Here is an 18,354-nt window from a genome sequence, read left to right as displayed (position 1 = left end):
ATTATGGCTGTGTTGTCAAAATACCCGGCTCATGGTGTCCAAATGAATGCGCCTCTAATATGAAAATACGCTCTGTTTCCTGCAAACATGTTCGGATATGGAGCTTAATTAGCGACTTCAACAGTAAAACGCGTCTTCCAGCCGCACATTATCTGCTGTTCTCCTGCAGTCTCATTAAGCACTTCAGTGGAGGAGGCCGGCGGTGCAGCCGTATCCACTGCTCGGCACCAGGAGACCGGGCCGGACGCCGTCTCAGGGGCCAAATACTGTGTAACCCTTCTCTGCCACCCTGTGCATCGGGGCGAGGGGGTTCATAGAGTCTGGGAGGATAGTGCTGAAGAATTGGAGGGCAACTAGTGATCCTACTAGTCCCCTGCAAGGATCTCCTGACGTTTCCCTACATGCTGACTGCTCTCCACTCGACAACTTCACCGTACAGACACAACGTCTGCAATCCTTTCCCCGCACCGTGTACGTATTGCAATACCACCCAGTAGCCAGTATGCTGGGAGTTGTAGTGCTGACCCCTAATTTGTAAGGTTCCCTGCTGGACTACGGCCATGTTCATGTTAGAGATGAGCAATTTTATTTGATTTATGCCAATTGCATACACAAGATTATAGATTCACCAGAATCAAAATATGGGGGAAAATATTAGAGTAACTATACTTTCATTCATTTTTATTATAATTTGTTGAGTGTTGGTAAGTTAACAAACTTATTATTAGGCTCACCTGGTAAGGTGCGTCATCAAAACCCAAGGTCCGGGTGGGCACATGTGCCACGGTCATCGGGGCAGCAGGCAGGCTTGTGAGAAGCAGGTAGCAGAGGTCCTGAAGGCCGCAGACAGGTAGCAGAGGTTATGGAGACTGCAGACAGGTAGCAGAAATCCTGGAGACCGCAGATAGGACTCTGGAGTCTTGAGTATTTAGAAGTCACCATACCAAGACACAACTGTGTCTTTGTGAGCCTTATATAGACCCAGGTAGATGATCATATGGGATCATGCCGTGCCATCTGCAAAGCCTGATGTGGAGCACAACAGAGTTCAGTGGACTGGGGAGAGGGGAGTAAAGCGGGATCAGAGACAGGTGCATAACACTTTGTAAATTACTTTCTAGGAGAATTTGTCTTCATTTCTGTAACAAAAGTAGCATGTAAGTTGCTTCCAAACTCCTGATTTTCCCCAGTCTATTCCCTTCCTGCTGCTGCATTGATATCAGAATATAAAGATAACATAGTAACATAGTTATTAAGGTTGAAGGAAGACTTTAAGTCCATCTAGTTCAACCCATATCCTATCCTAACTTGCCCTAACATGTTGATCCAGAGGAAGGCAAAAAAAACCCATGTGGCAAACAGTGAGCTTCACATTGGGGAAAAAAATTCCTTCCCGACTCCACATACGGCAATCAGACTAGCTCCCTGGATCAACACAATATTAAGGAAACTAGTGTATATACCCTGTAATATTATACTTTTCAAGAAAGGCATCCAGTCCCTTCTTAAATTTTAGTAGTGAATGACTCATTACAACCTCATATGGCAGAGTGTTCCATAGTCTCACTGCTCTTACAGTAAAGAATCCGCGTCTGTGATTATGCTTAAACCTTCTTTCCTCCAGACGTAGAGGATGCCCCCTTGTCCCCGTCACAGGTCTAAGAGTAAAAAGATCATTAGAAAGGTCTTTGTATTGTCCCCGCATATATTTACATTGTACTAAGATCACCCCTAAGCCTTCGATTTTCCAAACTAAATAACCCCAAGTGTAATAACCTGTCTTGGTATTGCAGACCCCCCAGTTCCCTAATAACCTTGGTCGCTCTTCTCTGCACCCGCTCCAGTTCAGCTATGTCTTTCTTATACACCGGAGACCAGAACTGTACGCAGTATTCTAAGTGTGGTCGCACTAGTGACTTATATAGAGGTAAAATTATGTTCTCCTTCATGAGCTTCTATGCCTCTTTTAATGCATCCCATTATTTTATTTGCCTTTGCAGCAGCTGCCTGATACAGGCCACTAAATGTGAGTTTGTCGTCCACCCATACAACCAGGTCTTTTTCAGTGACAGTTTTGCCCAGTGTTTTACAATTAAGCACATAATTGTACATCTTATTTCCTCTACCCAAGTGCATGACCTTACATTTATCCCCATTAAAGCTCATTTGCCATTTATCAGCCCAAGCTTCTAGTTTACATAAATCCTCCTGTAATATAAAATTGTCCTCCTCTTTATTGATTACCCTGCAGAGTTTAGTGTCATCTGCAAATATTGAAATACTACTCTCTATGCCCCCTACAAGGTCATTAAAAAATATGTTAAAAATAACCGGGCCCAATACTGACCCCTGTGGTACCCCACTGCTAACCGTGATCCAGTCCAAGTGTGCTCCATTAATGACCACCTTTTGTTTCCTATCCCTGAGCCAGCTCTTAACCCACTTACACATATTTTCCCCTATCCACATTGTTCTCATTTTAAGTATCAACCTTTTGTGTGGCATCGTATCAAAAGCTTTTGAAAAGTCCATGTACACCACGTCCACTGCATTCCCTTGGTCCAGTCCGGAACTTACCTCTTCATAAAAGCTTATCAGATTAGTCTGACAGGAACGGTCCCTTGTAAACCCAGGTTGATATTGGGTCATGAGGTTATTCTTCTCCAGATACTCCAGTATAGTATCTCTTCCTCCAGGATTTTACCCACAGTTGAGGTGCTTCTCACAAAATTAGAATATCATCAAAAAGTTTATTTATTTCAGTTCTTCAATGCAAAAAGTGAAACTCATATTATAAGGAGTCATTACAAACAGAGTGATCTATTTCACGTGTTTATTTCTGTTAATGTTGATGATTATGGCTTACAGTCAATGAAAACCCAAAAATCATTATCTCAGTAAATTAGAATTATTAACAAAAAACACCTGTAAAGGCTTCCTAAGCATTTAAAAAGGTCCATTAGTCTGTTTCAGTACATTCACTTCTTGATTCAAACAAGAATATATATATGTAAGGTATTGTTCAACCACAGCTAAAGCATACATTTTTTCCTGTGATTTCAGCTAACCAAACGTTTAAAGATACCTTAATTTCAAGAGGCCTCATACTCATATTGAAGGCAGAAAAAATCTGCGAGTATTTTTATGTTCTGTTTCATCATGGTCTTGTGGTTTTGCTGTTTTTTGAGTTTATTCATTAGGGTGTTTGTCAAATTATTTTAATGAGAATTTTATTAAAAGTTAAATTTTATCCATTGCTAATTGCAACTGATCATTTTGGATACATAATCCCGCTATTATTATAGAAAAAGGTTCACAAGCAACCGGGATAACCGCAGCCTTGAAAGGATTGTTAAAAAAAAGCCATTCAAAAATTTGGGGGAGATTCACAAGGAGTGGCGTGCTGCTGGAGTCATTGCTTCAAGAGCCACCACACACACACGTATCCAGGACATGGACTACAAGTGTCACATTCCTTGTGCCAAGCCCCTCATGACCAATAGACAACCTCAGAAGCGTGTTACCTGGGCCAAGGAGAAAAAGACAACCTACATAAGAGAAAAGATCCTCCAATGGACTTTTCCATATAAAAACATGAATTTTATTGAACTATGTCATAACATTTTTTTGTAAAAGGGATGATAACATACAAAAAAAAAACAAAGCAAACATTGTGTGGAAGGATGAGTTTTTACCCCATATACAGTAGAAACAATTAAATCAAAATTCCTGAAGATAATAAGAACAAGTTGTGAAATAAATCAGGTAGAATTAATATCATATAAATAGATAGAGGCGCAAAACAAATCCTAAAGGACACAAATGGGTTAAATAATTGTGTAGGCTTTCAAAAATCTTCTCTAGGATTTACAGGTTAATACTAAACAGATGTGGGGGAGAGAGAGAAAGCCAGAAATAAATGTGAAGCTAGATTTTTTTGCACACCATAGCCAAACCAATCAATATTACATAAAAAATCAGATAGTAAAGGAATAGATAATCAATAACAGAAAATACATGGCTGAAAGGAGGCTAAAGAGTGCATACAGTATATTTACCCATGGTCCAAGACCACCACAATGAACCCCTTGACGCGCGGTTCGGTTTCTTCCTCAGAAGGGGTGCACCAAGAAAAAGAACAGGACTGTTGTCAGTGGTCCAAGGTGTTGTTTTCAGATGAAAGTAAATTTTGCATTTCATTTGGAAATCAAGGTCCCAGAGTCTGGAGGAACAGTGGAGAGGCCACAATCCAAGCTGCTGGAGGTCTAGTGTGAAGTTTCCACAATCAGTGATGGTTTGGGGAGCCATGTCATCTGCTGGTGTAGGTCCACTGTGTTTTATCAAGACCAAAGTCAACGTAGCCGTCTACCAGGACATTATAGAGCACTTCATGCTTCCCTCTGCCGACAAGCTTTTTGGAGATGGACATTTCATCCTCCAGCAGGACTTGGCACCTGTCCACACTGCCAAAAATACAAATACCTGGTTTACAAACTACAGTATCACTGTGCTTGATTGACCAGCAAACTCATCTGATCTTAACCCCATAGAGAATCTATGGGGGATTGTCAAAAGGAAGATGAGAGACACCAGACCCAGCAATGCAGATGAGCTGAAGGCTGCTATCAAAGCAACCTGGGCTTCCATAACCCCTCAGCAGTGCCACAGGCTGATCGTCTCCATGCCACGCCGCAATGATGCAGTAACTGATGCCAAAGGAGCCCAGACCAAGTATTGAGTGCATTTACTGAGCATACATTTCAGTAGGCCAACATTTCAGATTTTACAATCATTTTTCAAGCTGGTGTTATAAAGTATTCTAATTTACTGAGATAATAACTTTTGGGTTTTCATTGGCTGTAAGCCATAATCATCAACATTAACAGAAATAAACACGTGAAATAGATCACTCTTTGTGTAATGACTCTATATAATATGAGTTTCACTTTTTGCATTGAAGAACTGAAATCAATTAACTGTTTGATATTCTAATTTAGTGAGAAGCACTTGTACTCATTTGGAGTACAGATGATGGCAGTGATGGGTCAGCCCCAATCTCCTTCTCCGAGGTTGGTGCTAGTTAAAACAATCTCCTGCAGCTTCTCCCCAAAGTGTCACACTGTGATGGTCTTCGGTAAGGAAGGGGAGCCTCAACCTGACCCTGGAACTGGGACCCTAACTATCCCTAGCTCGGGGGTACTCTTAAAGGTAGAGAAGCCATAGTCACCGACCTTACTATGCTCCTGTTAATCTCCTAAACTGTCTCCTCCCCAACCTCAGGAGGCCTGGGACAGATATGTTAGTGTTTGTGTATATACAAGTAAGACAAACCAGAATAACAAAAAGCAATTTACATACAAAACAACTCACCAAGACTAGAGAAGAATAAAGGGAAAGATAGGAAAGTACAAACCAAATGGGAATAGGATAATGGAGAAAGCATACACCCAAAAATAGCACCCACACAATCTCCAGCAGTAACTACGAACTCCAACTCCAGCACAGCAACTCCAGCAAGCAAAACTTTCACAGGCAGGGATGAGAATGTCTGGCCAGGTTTTATAGAGAGAAAATGAGCAGGTCAGGAGCAGCTGTGAGATGGAGCTGCACGTCTGTAGCCAGCATACAAGGAGTCGTTAACCTCTTTAGCGCCAAAGGAAATGAAGTCCATTTATTATGAGGAACAAAACACACAGGCTAAATGGAAGACCTGAGACTTACAATATGTAAAGATCACCTATTCCCAGATCTCCCAGGAGGACGTGACACACTTGTGACACAGTTAGTCACAGAGGAGCTGAGCTGACCCATCACTGCAATCATCTGTACTCCAAATGAGTACGATCTGATATCAATGCAGTTTCAGGCAGAAAAATAGACTGGGCAAAAGCCAAGGTATGGAAGGCAATTAGATGTAATTTTATTGCAGGAAAGAAGACAAATCCCCTAATAAAGTGATTTGCAATGTTTCATATCTTTCCTCTCTGGAAAAAATTATATAAAAAATAAATAAAGTTTGTGTTACTGTTTAGCAAATTTGATTTGTTGAGGTTGATGTGTTGTCTTTAGTTCAGATCTTTTGGGATTTACTAGAGATTATCTGGACCCACTTGGTCATTATGGATCTGGTTTGTGTCTTCACTCGGAAGCAGAGTCTGGGGGCTTCTGTTCTTTGATCTTACACACCTGTAAAGTGTTTCTTAGCAAGTGGAGCAGCGATTGTGGCAGGCGGTGGATGGTCAGCAGCGGTCAGTCAGCATTGAGCAGGCAGAGCCCAGGGAAGGCATCAGACTAATGGACTTGTTCAGCAACATGAAAGCAACAATGCAACAAGTACAGAAACCTAACGGACCTTGTTTTTTTACACCCAGCGCGGCTGAGGGGTCCGATGAGATTTGGTGCCACTACACACAGTATGCTCAATGTGCAAAGGTCCCAAAACAGTAAAGGAGATCAGCGGTGACTAAAAGACCCTGAAGCAGGATAGCCCTAGACCACTGTGACATCTCCAGCCAGGGTCTGCTGCCCTCTGCTCCTATTTCTTGTTCACGTCCTCTCCTGTAGATGCAGTGATGCTGGGTGAGCTGAGCGGCTGTGACACAGTTGGGGTGTAAAAGAGAAACATTTTAATAATGTAATTGTAGAGAAATATTCAGGGGACGCTTAAAGCAGCTCCAGCTCTCTACACTTAGCCTGCAGTGTAACGAATAGCGGATCAAGTACCATCCTACATTTCCTATGATCTGCTGTAGTGTACACTACATCTCCCACAATGCAGCAGTGCTCACTCTGTAAAGACACTGAACCAGTGAGGAACTACAGGAAGAAATTGCTGTGTATGAACTAGCAGAATTATGAATGCAGCTCTGGATGTGAATGAAGATTTGATGCAAATACAGTAGGAGGATTACTGTGTTACTAGGCGTTATGTGGAGATGTGAAAGCGAATGACATGAGGTTAACCCCCCGGATACCTGCTGGGGGCTGACTGCTATCAGTCATTGACTTCCAGATTCGGCAAGTGGCAGCCACCACTTTAGCATTTACCCTGGATATACAGGACAGGACCCCCGATCTCTGGCAGGGGGTGCGAGTTGCTGGATAAGGAATTCCATTTTTAGCAGCCATGTGATCACTTAGCTGGAATCAATAAAGTCTTTAGAGTTCTCGTCATTTCCATTAGAAGGTACAAAATAATTTGCTGGCTTCAGCTGGTGAGACCGGAGAGTGATCGATATCTGCTGAAACACTGGCATTAGTAAGTCACAGCCCGCACCGATAATATATGACTCAAGAGCTTCTCGTCATTATCTCAAGATCGTGCTCATTATTATATCACAGAGCTCGATGGACATGAGAAAATAAAGACACCAAATCGCCGAGATAGAGGAATCCCATCTACTGCTCAGCAAACCCCCCGCTCCAATATGTAACCTCCCCGAGAGGAGCAAATACCACACTGCATAGGTTTCCTGTACAAGTGTGTAGAAGAATTAACTACTGCTCCCTATGTACAAGAATATAACTACAGTACTATAATACTGCCCCCTATGTACAAGAATATAACTACTATAATACTGCTCCAATTTACAAGAATATAACTACTATAATACTGCCCCCTATGTACAAGAATATAACTACTATAATACTGCTCCAATTTACAAGAATATAACTACTAAAATACTGCCCCTATGTACAGGAATATAACTACTATAAGGCTGGTTTCACATTAGCGCTTTTTAAGCGCACGCACGGCCGGGGGTAGCTCCGCCCCCGAGCCGTCTCTATGCCCGGCATGCCCGCCCCTTGCTTGTAGCGCCGCCTCCTAGTGCACAGCGGCCCCTGCGATCGGCGCACCCTATCTTTAGCATAGGGTGCGCAGATCGTGCGCAGGCCGTGCGCTAGTTGCGCTTTGACCTGCGCTGCACACTTTTGACGGTGCGCCGTGCGCGCCAAAATCCGAAAAGTTTGATTTTGGCGCGCACGGCGCACCGTCAAAAGTGCGCAGCGCAGGTCAAAGCGCAACTAGCGCACGGCCTGCGCACAATCTGCGCACCCTATGCTAAAGATAGGGTGCGCCGATCGCAGGGGCCGCTGTGCGCTAGGAGGCGGCGCTACAAGCAAGGGGCGGGCACGCCGGGCAGAGAGCCGGCTCGGGGGCGGAGCTACCCCCGGCCGTGCGTGCGCTTAAAAAGCGCTAATGTGAAACCAGCCTAACACTGCTCCTATGTACAAGAATATAGCTACTATAATACTGCTCCTATGTACAAGAATATAACTACTATAATACTGCCCCTATGTACAAGAATATAACTGCTATAATACTGCCACCTACAGCTCTGGCAAAAATTAAGAGACCATTGCACAGTTTAATAAAAATCAGCTTCTCCACATGTCTGACAGCCATTCCATTCCAGTGTCAGTTGAATCCCAACCAGAGTACACCTCATTCTGCTTAATGTGCTTCTGATTAGGTGATCACCTGAACCAAATCTTATTTAACGAAGGAAAGTATAAAATACCCTGCTGTGGTGTTCACAATCCTCTTGCAATAGGACAAGCTGGATGGCAAAACAAGGGCTAGTAATATCCCAAAAGTAATAGGAATGAAAAAATAACTTTTATCCATGCCAAAGGAGTTGAAAGAAAAGTTTTGAGTGAGGATAAGAAGGGCTCAATTCTGGATTTACTAGCAGAGGGATACAGTGAGCGTCATGTTGCCTCCATCCTTAAAATTTCTAAGACGGCAGTCCACTACAACAAGGTCAAGCAGCAGACATTGGGGACAACAAAGCTACAGACCAACAAAGGGTGAAAACGACTCTCCACTGACCGGGATGACCGTCATCTTATTCGAATATCACTCAGCAACCGCAGGATGACATCAAGTGACCTACAAAAGGAATGGCAATTGGCAGCTGGGGTGAAGTGCATGGCAACAACAGTTTGTAACAAGCTCCTAGAGGCAGGGCTCAAGTTATGCTAAGCTAGAAAAAAGCCTTTCATCAATGAGAAGCTGTCATGATCTCAGTGCGGGTTTGACTCGCACACGTGGGGTTAATGTCTGGAACCAGTGCTGATGACTGGCATTTCTGGGGTTAAAGGTTGTGATCCCAGTGCAGGCTTACCTGCACACCTGGGGCTTATGATTGTGGCCTCTCCCTGGGTCTGGGATAGCTTCTTATAGCCTCAGGATGCTCCCATCCCCGTCAGTTATACTTTCGCCCGTGGCATAGTGTGGTGACCCCTGAGTGTGTTTGTGCTTTGTTCTTGTTTATCTGATACTCTGTGTATGACTCGGTCTGTTCTCTGGATACTGCTTGTTGGATTCTGCTTGGTACCTTCTATGTCTATTTGGTTTTGATCTCTGCTTGGCCCCGACTCTCCGTTCTGTCTCATCCCTGGTACTTTACTGTTATCTCTGTGTATGACCCGGTTTGTCTGACTTTGAGAATTCCTGCATTAGTGTTCTGCCTATCTCTGATAGCAGGACGCTAAGCCCCGCCCCCTTGTGGTCACATGACCGTAGGTCCTTCACTGCTCACTGACTTTAGCTTCTCCAGGTCCTGTTTCCTTGAACTATCCAGCCGTGTCTGACCCCGGGCCCCTCTGCAGTGTGGGCGAGTCCTTGCTCAGACGTGGCTGCACGTCGACCTTAACAGGACCTTGACATTATGACTGACCGTTAAGTTTTTGGGGGTTTTTTTTCTCTTTCTCTGCTGAGAAATATGGATCCCATACAATCTCTGGCTGAACAAATGAAAAATCTTAGTCAGATGTTTCAGGGTTTATCTCTGGAGCAGCAAGCTCTGGCTCGTTCTCAGCAGCAGGTTTCTGAGACAGTGCGAGGGGCTTTAGCTGCTGGGTCTCTGGGGGCTGGGGCGAGTGATGTTGTTTTGGTGTCCCCAGAACCACCTGTTAAACTGCCTGATTTCTTTTCTGGGAACAAAAAGGAGTTCAGGGTTTTCATGGAAGGTTGCAAACTCTTCTTTAGTTTGAGGCCACATTCCTCTGGGGACGAAAGTCAGAAGATTGGGGTCATTATGTCTTTATTAAGAGGGTCCCCACAAGCTTGGGCTTTCTCCCTTCCTCCCACTGCCCCTGAGAGTGTCTGTGAATGCGTTTTTTGAGGCCCTCGGGCACATATATGATAAGCCGGACCGAGTGCGATTGGCAGAGGACATGCTGTTGAGTGTCTGTCAGGGGAAACACTCGGCTGAGTGGTTTTGTACAGAATTCCGCCGCTGGGCCGCAGATGTCTCTTGGGACGACGCCGCACTTCGAGGACTCTTTCGCAGAGGCTTGTCAGAGCGGTTACAGGATGCCTTGGCATTACATCCCCCACCTAACTCACTCGAGGACGTTATGACCCAGGCCGTCCGGATGGACCGCAGGCTGCGGGCCAGGGGGGTGATGCAGACGGAGACTCCATTGTTCCCTAGTGGAAAAGAGACTGTTTCTGTGCCCATGGACGTAGGTGCTCTCTCCCTGAAGGAAAAGGAGAGACAACGCCGGAGAAAAAAGCAGTTAAGATTCTACAGTGGTAAAACGGGACATTGGAAAAGGGAGTGTCCTGATTGTCCATCCTCAACCCGGTCGACGGGAAACGACTAGGTCTGGGTAATCAGCGGGGAGACTACTCAGACCCTCAGGTACCCTTTTCCTCGTTTTCTAAGGTGTTGCTTCATGTGGAACTGTTAGTGGACGGTTGTTTTTTTTCTCTCTACAGCTTTCATGGACTGCGGATCATCCATCAATCCTATTGACTCCCAATTGGTCACACGCTGTAAGATAGGGACAGTTAGACTTTTGGTTCCAATCAAAGTGGTGGCCATTGACTCCTCCCCCCTCACTAAAGAGGGAATTCTCTTTATGTCTGACTTGTTTTCGCTCAAAGTGGTTGCTGCTCATGTGGAAAACTTAAGTTGTTTGGTTCTGGACAATCTACCTGCAGGATTGGTGTTGGGCATGCCCTGGTTACAACGCCATAACCCAGTCATTAACTGGAAAACGGGGGAGATTGTTCAGTGGGGGTTTAATGATTCGATGTTATGTGATAAGTCTGCACTATTGGTTGAACCTGTTAAATCTGTATCTGTGTCATCTGTCGAGCTGGAAGGTATTCCGGAGTACCTGAAAGAATTTGAAGATGTCTTCTCTGAAAGCGAGGCCGAGACGTTGCCGCCACATAGACCCTTTGACTGCGCTATCGAGTTAGTCACGGGGGCTAAATTACCTAAAGCCCGTCTGTTTAATTTGTCTGGCCCTGAGCGCTTGGCATGAAAGATTACATTGCTGAGAGTCTTCGCAAAGGACACATACGTCCCTCAGTCTCACCTGTGGCGGCAGGGTTTTTTTTGTAAAGAAAAAAGATGGCGGTTTACGTCCCTGACTCGATTTTCGTGAGCTCAACAAGATTACTGTACGAAATATGTACCCCCTTCCGTTGATTCCCGATTTGTGTAACCAACTTTCAGGGGCAAAATGGTTCTCCAAACTGGATCTTTGGGGGGCATATAATTTGATAAGGGTCCGGTAGGGGGATGAATGGAAAACCGCGTTCCTCACGACCGAGGGACTGTTTGAAAATGTAGTGATGCCGTTTGGTCTTACCAATGCCCCAGCCATATTTCAGAATTTCATCAACGTGGTATTCTCGGATCTCATTGGTCGTTTTGTTGTCATTTACTTAGACGATATTCTGATATACTCTCCCGACAGTCAATCTCATCTGAATCATGTTCTCCTAAGACTGAGGGAAAATCATCTGTATGCCAAATTGGGGAAATGTGTGTTTTTTGTTCAAGAATTGTCTTTTTGGGATTAATTGTGTCCTGTGAGGGTTTTTGCATGGACCCCAAGAAGATGCAGGCCATTTCGGATTGGGTGCAACCCCAAGACTTCAAGGGTCTTCAGCGCTTCTTGGGATTCGCCAATTATTACCGCAAATTTATTCGGGGGTTTTCACAGGTGGTCAAACCACTCACAGATCTTACATGTAAAGGTGCGGATGTGAGAAACTGGTCCTCGCTTGCAAAAGAGGCCTTTGCGACCCTGAAAAGAAGCTTTATGTCTGCTCCCGTGTTAGAACAGCCAGATCCGTCCAAACCATTTGTCGTGGAAGTGGACGCCTCTGAGGTGGGGGTGGGGGCGGTGTTGTCCCAAGGGCCTGCCACTCTAACCAACCTCAGGCCATGTGCTTTCTTTTCCAAGAAGTTCTCTGTTGCGGATAAGAAATTACGACATAGGCAATAGAGAGCTTCTTGCGGTCAAATTGGCGTTTGAAGAATGGAGGCACTTTTTGGAGGGGGCCAGTCACCCGGTTACGGTGATCACGGATCACAAAAATTTGTCATACATTGAGTCTGCTAAAAGACTAACGGCCGTTTTCAGTTTACGATTACATTTCGTCCAGGGTCTAAGAATGTCAAGGCTGACGCCTTATCGTGCAGTTTTCAGCCGGTGTCTCCCCCTGAGCCACCGTCCTCCATTCTTCACCCTGGGGTTGTGATAGCAGAGGTCTCGTCTGAATTGGAACGGGAGATTCAGGGGGCCCAGTCGCGGGCCCCGGCGGCCAAGCCGGGGGGAAATTGTTTGTCCCAGAGCAACTTCACCTGAAACTCTTGCAGGAGTTCCATGAATCCAAGCTGAGTGCTAACCCTGGTATTTCAGCCACGCGTCTGGCGGTGGCTAGGATCTTTTGGTGGCCTACCCTTGGTTCGGACATAAAAAAATTCATTGCTGGTTGTGGGGTCTGCGCTCATTCTAAATGCTCTCATAGCCGGCCAGCAGGGGAGCTGATGCCCTTGGCAGTGCCTGAAAGACCATGGACTCACTTATCCATGGATTTTGTTACCAATCTCCCTCCATCTAAGAGTAATACAGTGGTATGGGTAGTGGTGGACAGGTTTTCTAAGCAGGCTCATTTTGTGCCCCTGTCCGCACTACCGTCAGCTGAGACGTTGTCCAGGTTGTTTGTGCAGCATGTGATCCGGTTGCATGGGGTACCCCTGAATGTGGTGTCTGATCATGGTGTGCAGTTTGTGGCTACGTTTTGGCGTGCTTTCTGCAAAAAATTAGGGATGTATCTGTCCTTTTCGTCTGCATACCATCCTGAGAGCAATGTCAGACGGAGCGCACTAACCAGTCCCTGGAACAGATCCTCAGGTGTCTAACCTCTGCTAGACAGAATGACTGGTGCGATGCACTGCCGTTGGCTGAATTTGCCTTCAATAGTCGGGTGAGTCAATCCACGGGTATGACTCCTTTTTTGATCAATTATGGGCTCAGTCCTCATTTTGGTGAGTTTTCTCATCTGGACTCGGGGTATCCCGGGGCTGAGGGCTCTGTTCAGCGATTACAGAATACATGGGCAGAAGTTCAGCGGAGTATATCTAGGTCTTAGGGCAGGTCTAAGTTTTTCGCGGACAGGAAACGAACACCAGGGCCCACGTTTCAGGTTGGAGACAAGGTTTGGCTCTCCACGCGAAACATTAAGTTGAAGGTTCCTTCAGCCAAGTTGGGGCCCAAATTCATTGGCCTATACAAGATTGTGGAAAAAATCAATCCAGTCGCGTATAGGCTGTGCCTTCCACGCTCTTTCAAGATCCCTAACGTCTTCCACAAATCTCTACTGAAACCTTTTGAAGAAGTCCGGGGAGACTCTGAGTCTGCTGCTCCTCCAGCTTTGGTCGAGGGGCAGGTGGAGTACGAGGTTGATCATATCGTAGATTCCAGGTTGGTACGGCGGTTGGTACAGTGCCTGGTTCATTGGAAGGGGTATGGACCGGAAGACAGGTCCTGGGTACCGGCCCGGTTGATGCATGCTGATCGTCTGGTGCCGGCTTTCCATGCTAAGTATCCGGGCAAGCCTGGGGGTCCAGAGGCCCCCCGTTGAGAGGGGGGTACTGTCATGATCTCAGTGCGGGTTTGACTCGCACACGTGGGGTTAATATCTGGAACCAGTGCTGATGACTGGCATTTCTGGGGTTAAAGGTTGTGATCCCAGAGCAGGCTTACCTGCACACCTGGGGCTTATGATTGTGGCCTCTCCCTGGGTCTGGGATAGCTTCTTATAGCCTCAGGATGCTCCCATCCCTGTCAGTTATACTTTCGCCCTTGGCATAGTGTGGTGACCCCTGAATGTGTTTATGCTGTGTTCTTGTTTATCTGATACTCTGTGTACGACTTGGTCTGTTCTCTGGATACTGCTTGTTGGATTCTGCTTGGTACCTTCTATGTCTGTTTGGTTTTGATCTCTGCTTGGCCCTGACTCTCCGTTCTGTCTCATCCCTGGTACTTTACTGTTATCTCTGTGTATGACCCGGTTTGTCTGACTTTGAGAATTCCTTTATTGGTGTTCTGCCTATCTCTGATAGCAGGACGCTAAGCCCCGCCCCCTTGTGGTCACATGACCGTAGGTCCTTCACTGCTCACTGACTTTAGCTTCTCCAGGTCCTGTTTCCTTGAACTATCCGGCCGTGTCTGACCCCGAGCCCCTCTGCAGTGTGGGTGAGTCCTTGCTCAGCGGTGGCTGCACGCCGACCTTAACAGGACCTTGACAGAAGCAAAGGAGATCCAGGCTGAAGTTTGCCAAAGACCATAAGGATTGGACCATAGAGGACTGGAGTAAGGTAGTCTTCTCTGATGAGTGTAATTTTCAGCTTAGTCCAACACCTGGCCGTCTAATGGGTAGACGAAGACCTGAGAGGCGTACAAGCCACAGCGTCTTGCACCCACTGTGAAATCTGGTGGAGGATCGGAGATGATCTGGGGATGCTTCAGCAAGGCTGGAATTGGGCAGGTTAATCTTTGCGAAGGACGTATGAATCAAGCCGCATACAAGGGTATCCTGGAAAAACAGTTGATTCCTTCTGCTCAGGCAATGTTCCCCAACTCTGAGGACTGTTTTTTTTCCAGCAGGACAATGCGCCATGCCACACAGCTAGGTCAATCAATGTGTGGATGAAGGACCATCACATCAAATCCCTGTCATGGCCAGCCCAATCTCCAGACTTGAATCCCATTGAAAACCTCTGGAATGTAATCAAGAGGAAGATGGATAGTCACAAGCCATCAAACAAAGAAGAACTGCTTACATTTTTGTACCAGGAGTGGCATAAGGTCACCAAAAGCAGTGTGAAAGACTGGCGGAAAGCATGCCAAGACGCATGAAAGCTGTGATTAAAAATCATGGTTATTCTACAAAATATTGATTTCTGAACTCTTCCTGAGACAAAACATTAGTATTGTTGTCTCTAAATGATTATGAACTTGTTTTCTGAGGCTGGTTTCACATTCGCGCTTTTTAAGCGCACGCACGGCCGGGAGTAGCTCCGCCCCCGATCCGGCTCTCTGCCCGGCTTGCCCGCCCCTTCCTTGTAGCGCCGCCTCCTAGCGCACAGCGGCGCCTGCGATCGGCGCACCCTATCTTTAGCATAGGGTGCGCAGATCGTGCGCAGGCCGTGCGCTAGTTGCGCTTTGACCTGCGCTGCGCACTTTTCACGGTGCGCCGTGCGCGCCAAAATCAAACTATAATACTGCTCCTATGTACAAGAATACAACTACTATAATACTGCCCCTATGTACAAGAATATAACTACTATAATACTGCTCCTATGTACAAGAATATCACTACTATAATACTGCTCCAATGTACAAGAATATAACTACTATAATACTGCTCCTATGTACAAGAATATAACTACTATAATACTGTCCTCTATGTACAAGAATATAACTACTATAATACTGCCCCTATGTACAAGAATATCACTACTATAATACTGCTCCAATGTACAAGAATATAACTACTATAATACTGCTCCTATGTACAAGAATATAAATACTATAATACTGCTCCTATGTACAAGCATATAACTACTATAATACTGCTCCTATGTACAAGCATATAACTACTATAATACTGCCCCTATGTACAAGAATATAACTACTATAATACTGCCCCTATGTACAAGCATATAACTACTATAATACTGCCCTATGTATAGGAATATAATTACTATAATACTGCCTCTATGTGCAAGAATATATCTACTATAATGCTGTCCTCTATGTACAAGAATATATCTACTATAATGCTGTCCTCTATGTACAAGAATATAACTACTATAATACTGCCCCTATATACAAGAATATAACTACTATAATACTGCCCCTATATACAAGAATATAACTACTATAATACTGCCCCTGTGTACAAGAATATAACTACTATAATACTGCCCCTATGTCCTCCATGTACAAGAATATAGCTACTATAATACTGCTCCTATGTACAAGAATATAACTACTATAATACTGCCCCTATATACAAGAATATAACTACTATAATACTGCCCCTGTGTACAAGAATATAACTACTATAATACTGCCCCTATGTACAAGCATATACAGTTGAGGCCGAAAGTATTGACACCCCCGCAATTTTTTCAGATAATACTCAGTTTCTTCCTGAAAATGATTGCAAACACAAATTCTTTGCTATTATTATCTTCATTTAATTTGTCTTAAATGAAAAAACACAAAAGAGAATGAAGCAAAAAAGCAAAACATTGATCATTTCACACAAAACTCCAAAAATGGGCCAGACAAAAGTATTGGCACCCTCACCCTAATACTTGGTTGCACAACCTTTAGCCAAAATAACTGCGACCAACCGCTTCCGGTAACCATCAATGAGTTTCTTACAATGCTCTGCTGGAATTTTAGACCATTCTTCTTCGGCAAACTGCTCCAGGTCCCTGATATTAGAAGGGTGCCTTCTCCAAACTGCCATTTTTAGATCTCTTCACAGGTGTTCTATGGGATTCAGGTCTGGACTCATTGCTGGCCACCTTAGAAGTCTCTAGTGCTTTCTCTCAAACCATTTTCTATTGCTTTTTGAAGTGTGTTTTGGGTCATTGTCCTGCTGGAAGACCCATGACCTCTGAGGGAGACCCAGCTTTCTCACACTGGGCCCTACATTATGCTGCAAAATTTGTTGGTAGTCTTCAGACTTCATAATGCCATGCACATGGTCAAGCAGTCCAGTAACCAAAGGCAGCAAAGCAACCCCAAAACATCAGGGAACCTCCGCCATGTTTGACTGTAGGGACCGTGTTTTTTTTCTTTGAATGCCTCTTTTTTTCTCCTGTAAACTCTATGTTGATGCCTTTGCCCAAAAAGCTCTACTTTTGTCTCATCTGACCACAGAACAGTCTTCCAAAACCTTTTAGGCTTTTTCAGGTAAGTTTTGGCAAACTCCAGCCTGGCTTTTTATGTCTCGGGGTAAGAAGTGGGGTCTTCCTGGGTCTCCTACCATACAGTCCCTTTTCATTCAGACGCCAACGGATAGTACGGGTTGACACTGTTGTACCCTCGGACTGCAGGGCAGCTTGAACTTGTTTGGATGTTAGTCGAGGTTCTTTAGCCAACATCCGCACAATCTTGCGTTGAAATCTCTTGTCAATTTTTCTTTTCCGTCCACATCTAGGAAGGTTAGCCACAGTGCCATGGGCTTTAAACTTCTTGATGACAGTGCGCACGGTAGACACAGGAACATTCAGGTCTTTGGAGATGGACTTGTAGCCTTGAGATTGCTCATGCTTCCTTACAATTTGGTTTCTGAAGTCCTCAGACAGTTCTTTGGTCTTCTTTCTTTTCTCCATGCTCAATGTGGTACACACAAGGACACAGGACAGAGGTTGAGTCAACTTTAATCCATGTCAACTGGCTGCAAGTGTGATTTAGCTATTGCCAACACCTGTTAGGTACCACAGGTAAGTTACAGGTGCTGTTAATTACACAAATTAGAGAAGCATCACGATTTTTCGAACAGTGCCAATACTTTTGTCCACCCTCTTTTTTATGTTTGTTGTGGAATTATATCCAATTTGGCTTTAGGACAATTCTTTGTGTTTTTTCATTTAAGACAAATTAAATGAAGATAATAATAACAAAGAATTTGTGTTTGCAATCATTTTCAGGAAGAAACTGAGTATTATCTGACAAAATTGCAGGGGTGTCAATACTTTTGGCCACAACTGTAACTACTATAATACTGCCCCTATGTATAAGAATATAATTACTATAATGCTGTCCTCTATGTACAAGAATATAACTACTATAATACTGTCCCCTATGTAAAAGAATATAACTACCATAATACTGATCCTATGTACAAGAATATAACTACTATAATACTGCCCCTATGTACAAGAATATAACTACTATAATACTGCTCCTATGTACAAGAATATAACTACTATAATACTGCTCCTATGTACAAGAATATAACTACTATAATACTGCTCCTATGTACAAGAATATAACTACTATAATACTGCCCCTATG

General features: G+C 44.5%; 1 protein-coding gene and 1 long non-coding RNA gene across 5 annotated transcripts in view; one reads left to right on the top strand and one right to left on the bottom strand.

Annotated features, from left to right (window-relative positions):
• Positions 1-18,354, top strand: part of LOC141101075 (connector enhancer of kinase suppressor of ras 2-like) — a 527,280-nt gene that overhangs the window by 409,033 nt on the left and 99,893 nt on the right. The gene's annotated exons all lie outside the window — the stretch shown is intronic.
• Positions 3,579-5,598, bottom strand: LOC141101077 (uncharacterized). The gene is made up of 2 exons (XR_012234880.1): positions 5,465-5,598; positions 3,579-4,463 (listed from the first exon to the last, which is right to left on the bottom strand). It is a non-coding gene; the product is annotated as an uncharacterized lncRNA (long non-coding RNA).

Source organism: Dendrobates tinctorius, unplaced genomic scaffold (assembly GCF_039654945.1).
Source record: "Dendrobates tinctorius isolate UK_male_01 unplaced genomic scaffold, ASM3965494v1 ptg000114l, whole genome shotgun sequence".
Lineage (NCBI taxonomy): Eukaryota > Metazoa > Chordata > Amphibia > Anura > Dendrobatidae > Dendrobates > Dendrobates tinctorius.
This window is presented reverse-complemented; position numbering and strand designations above follow the sequence as displayed.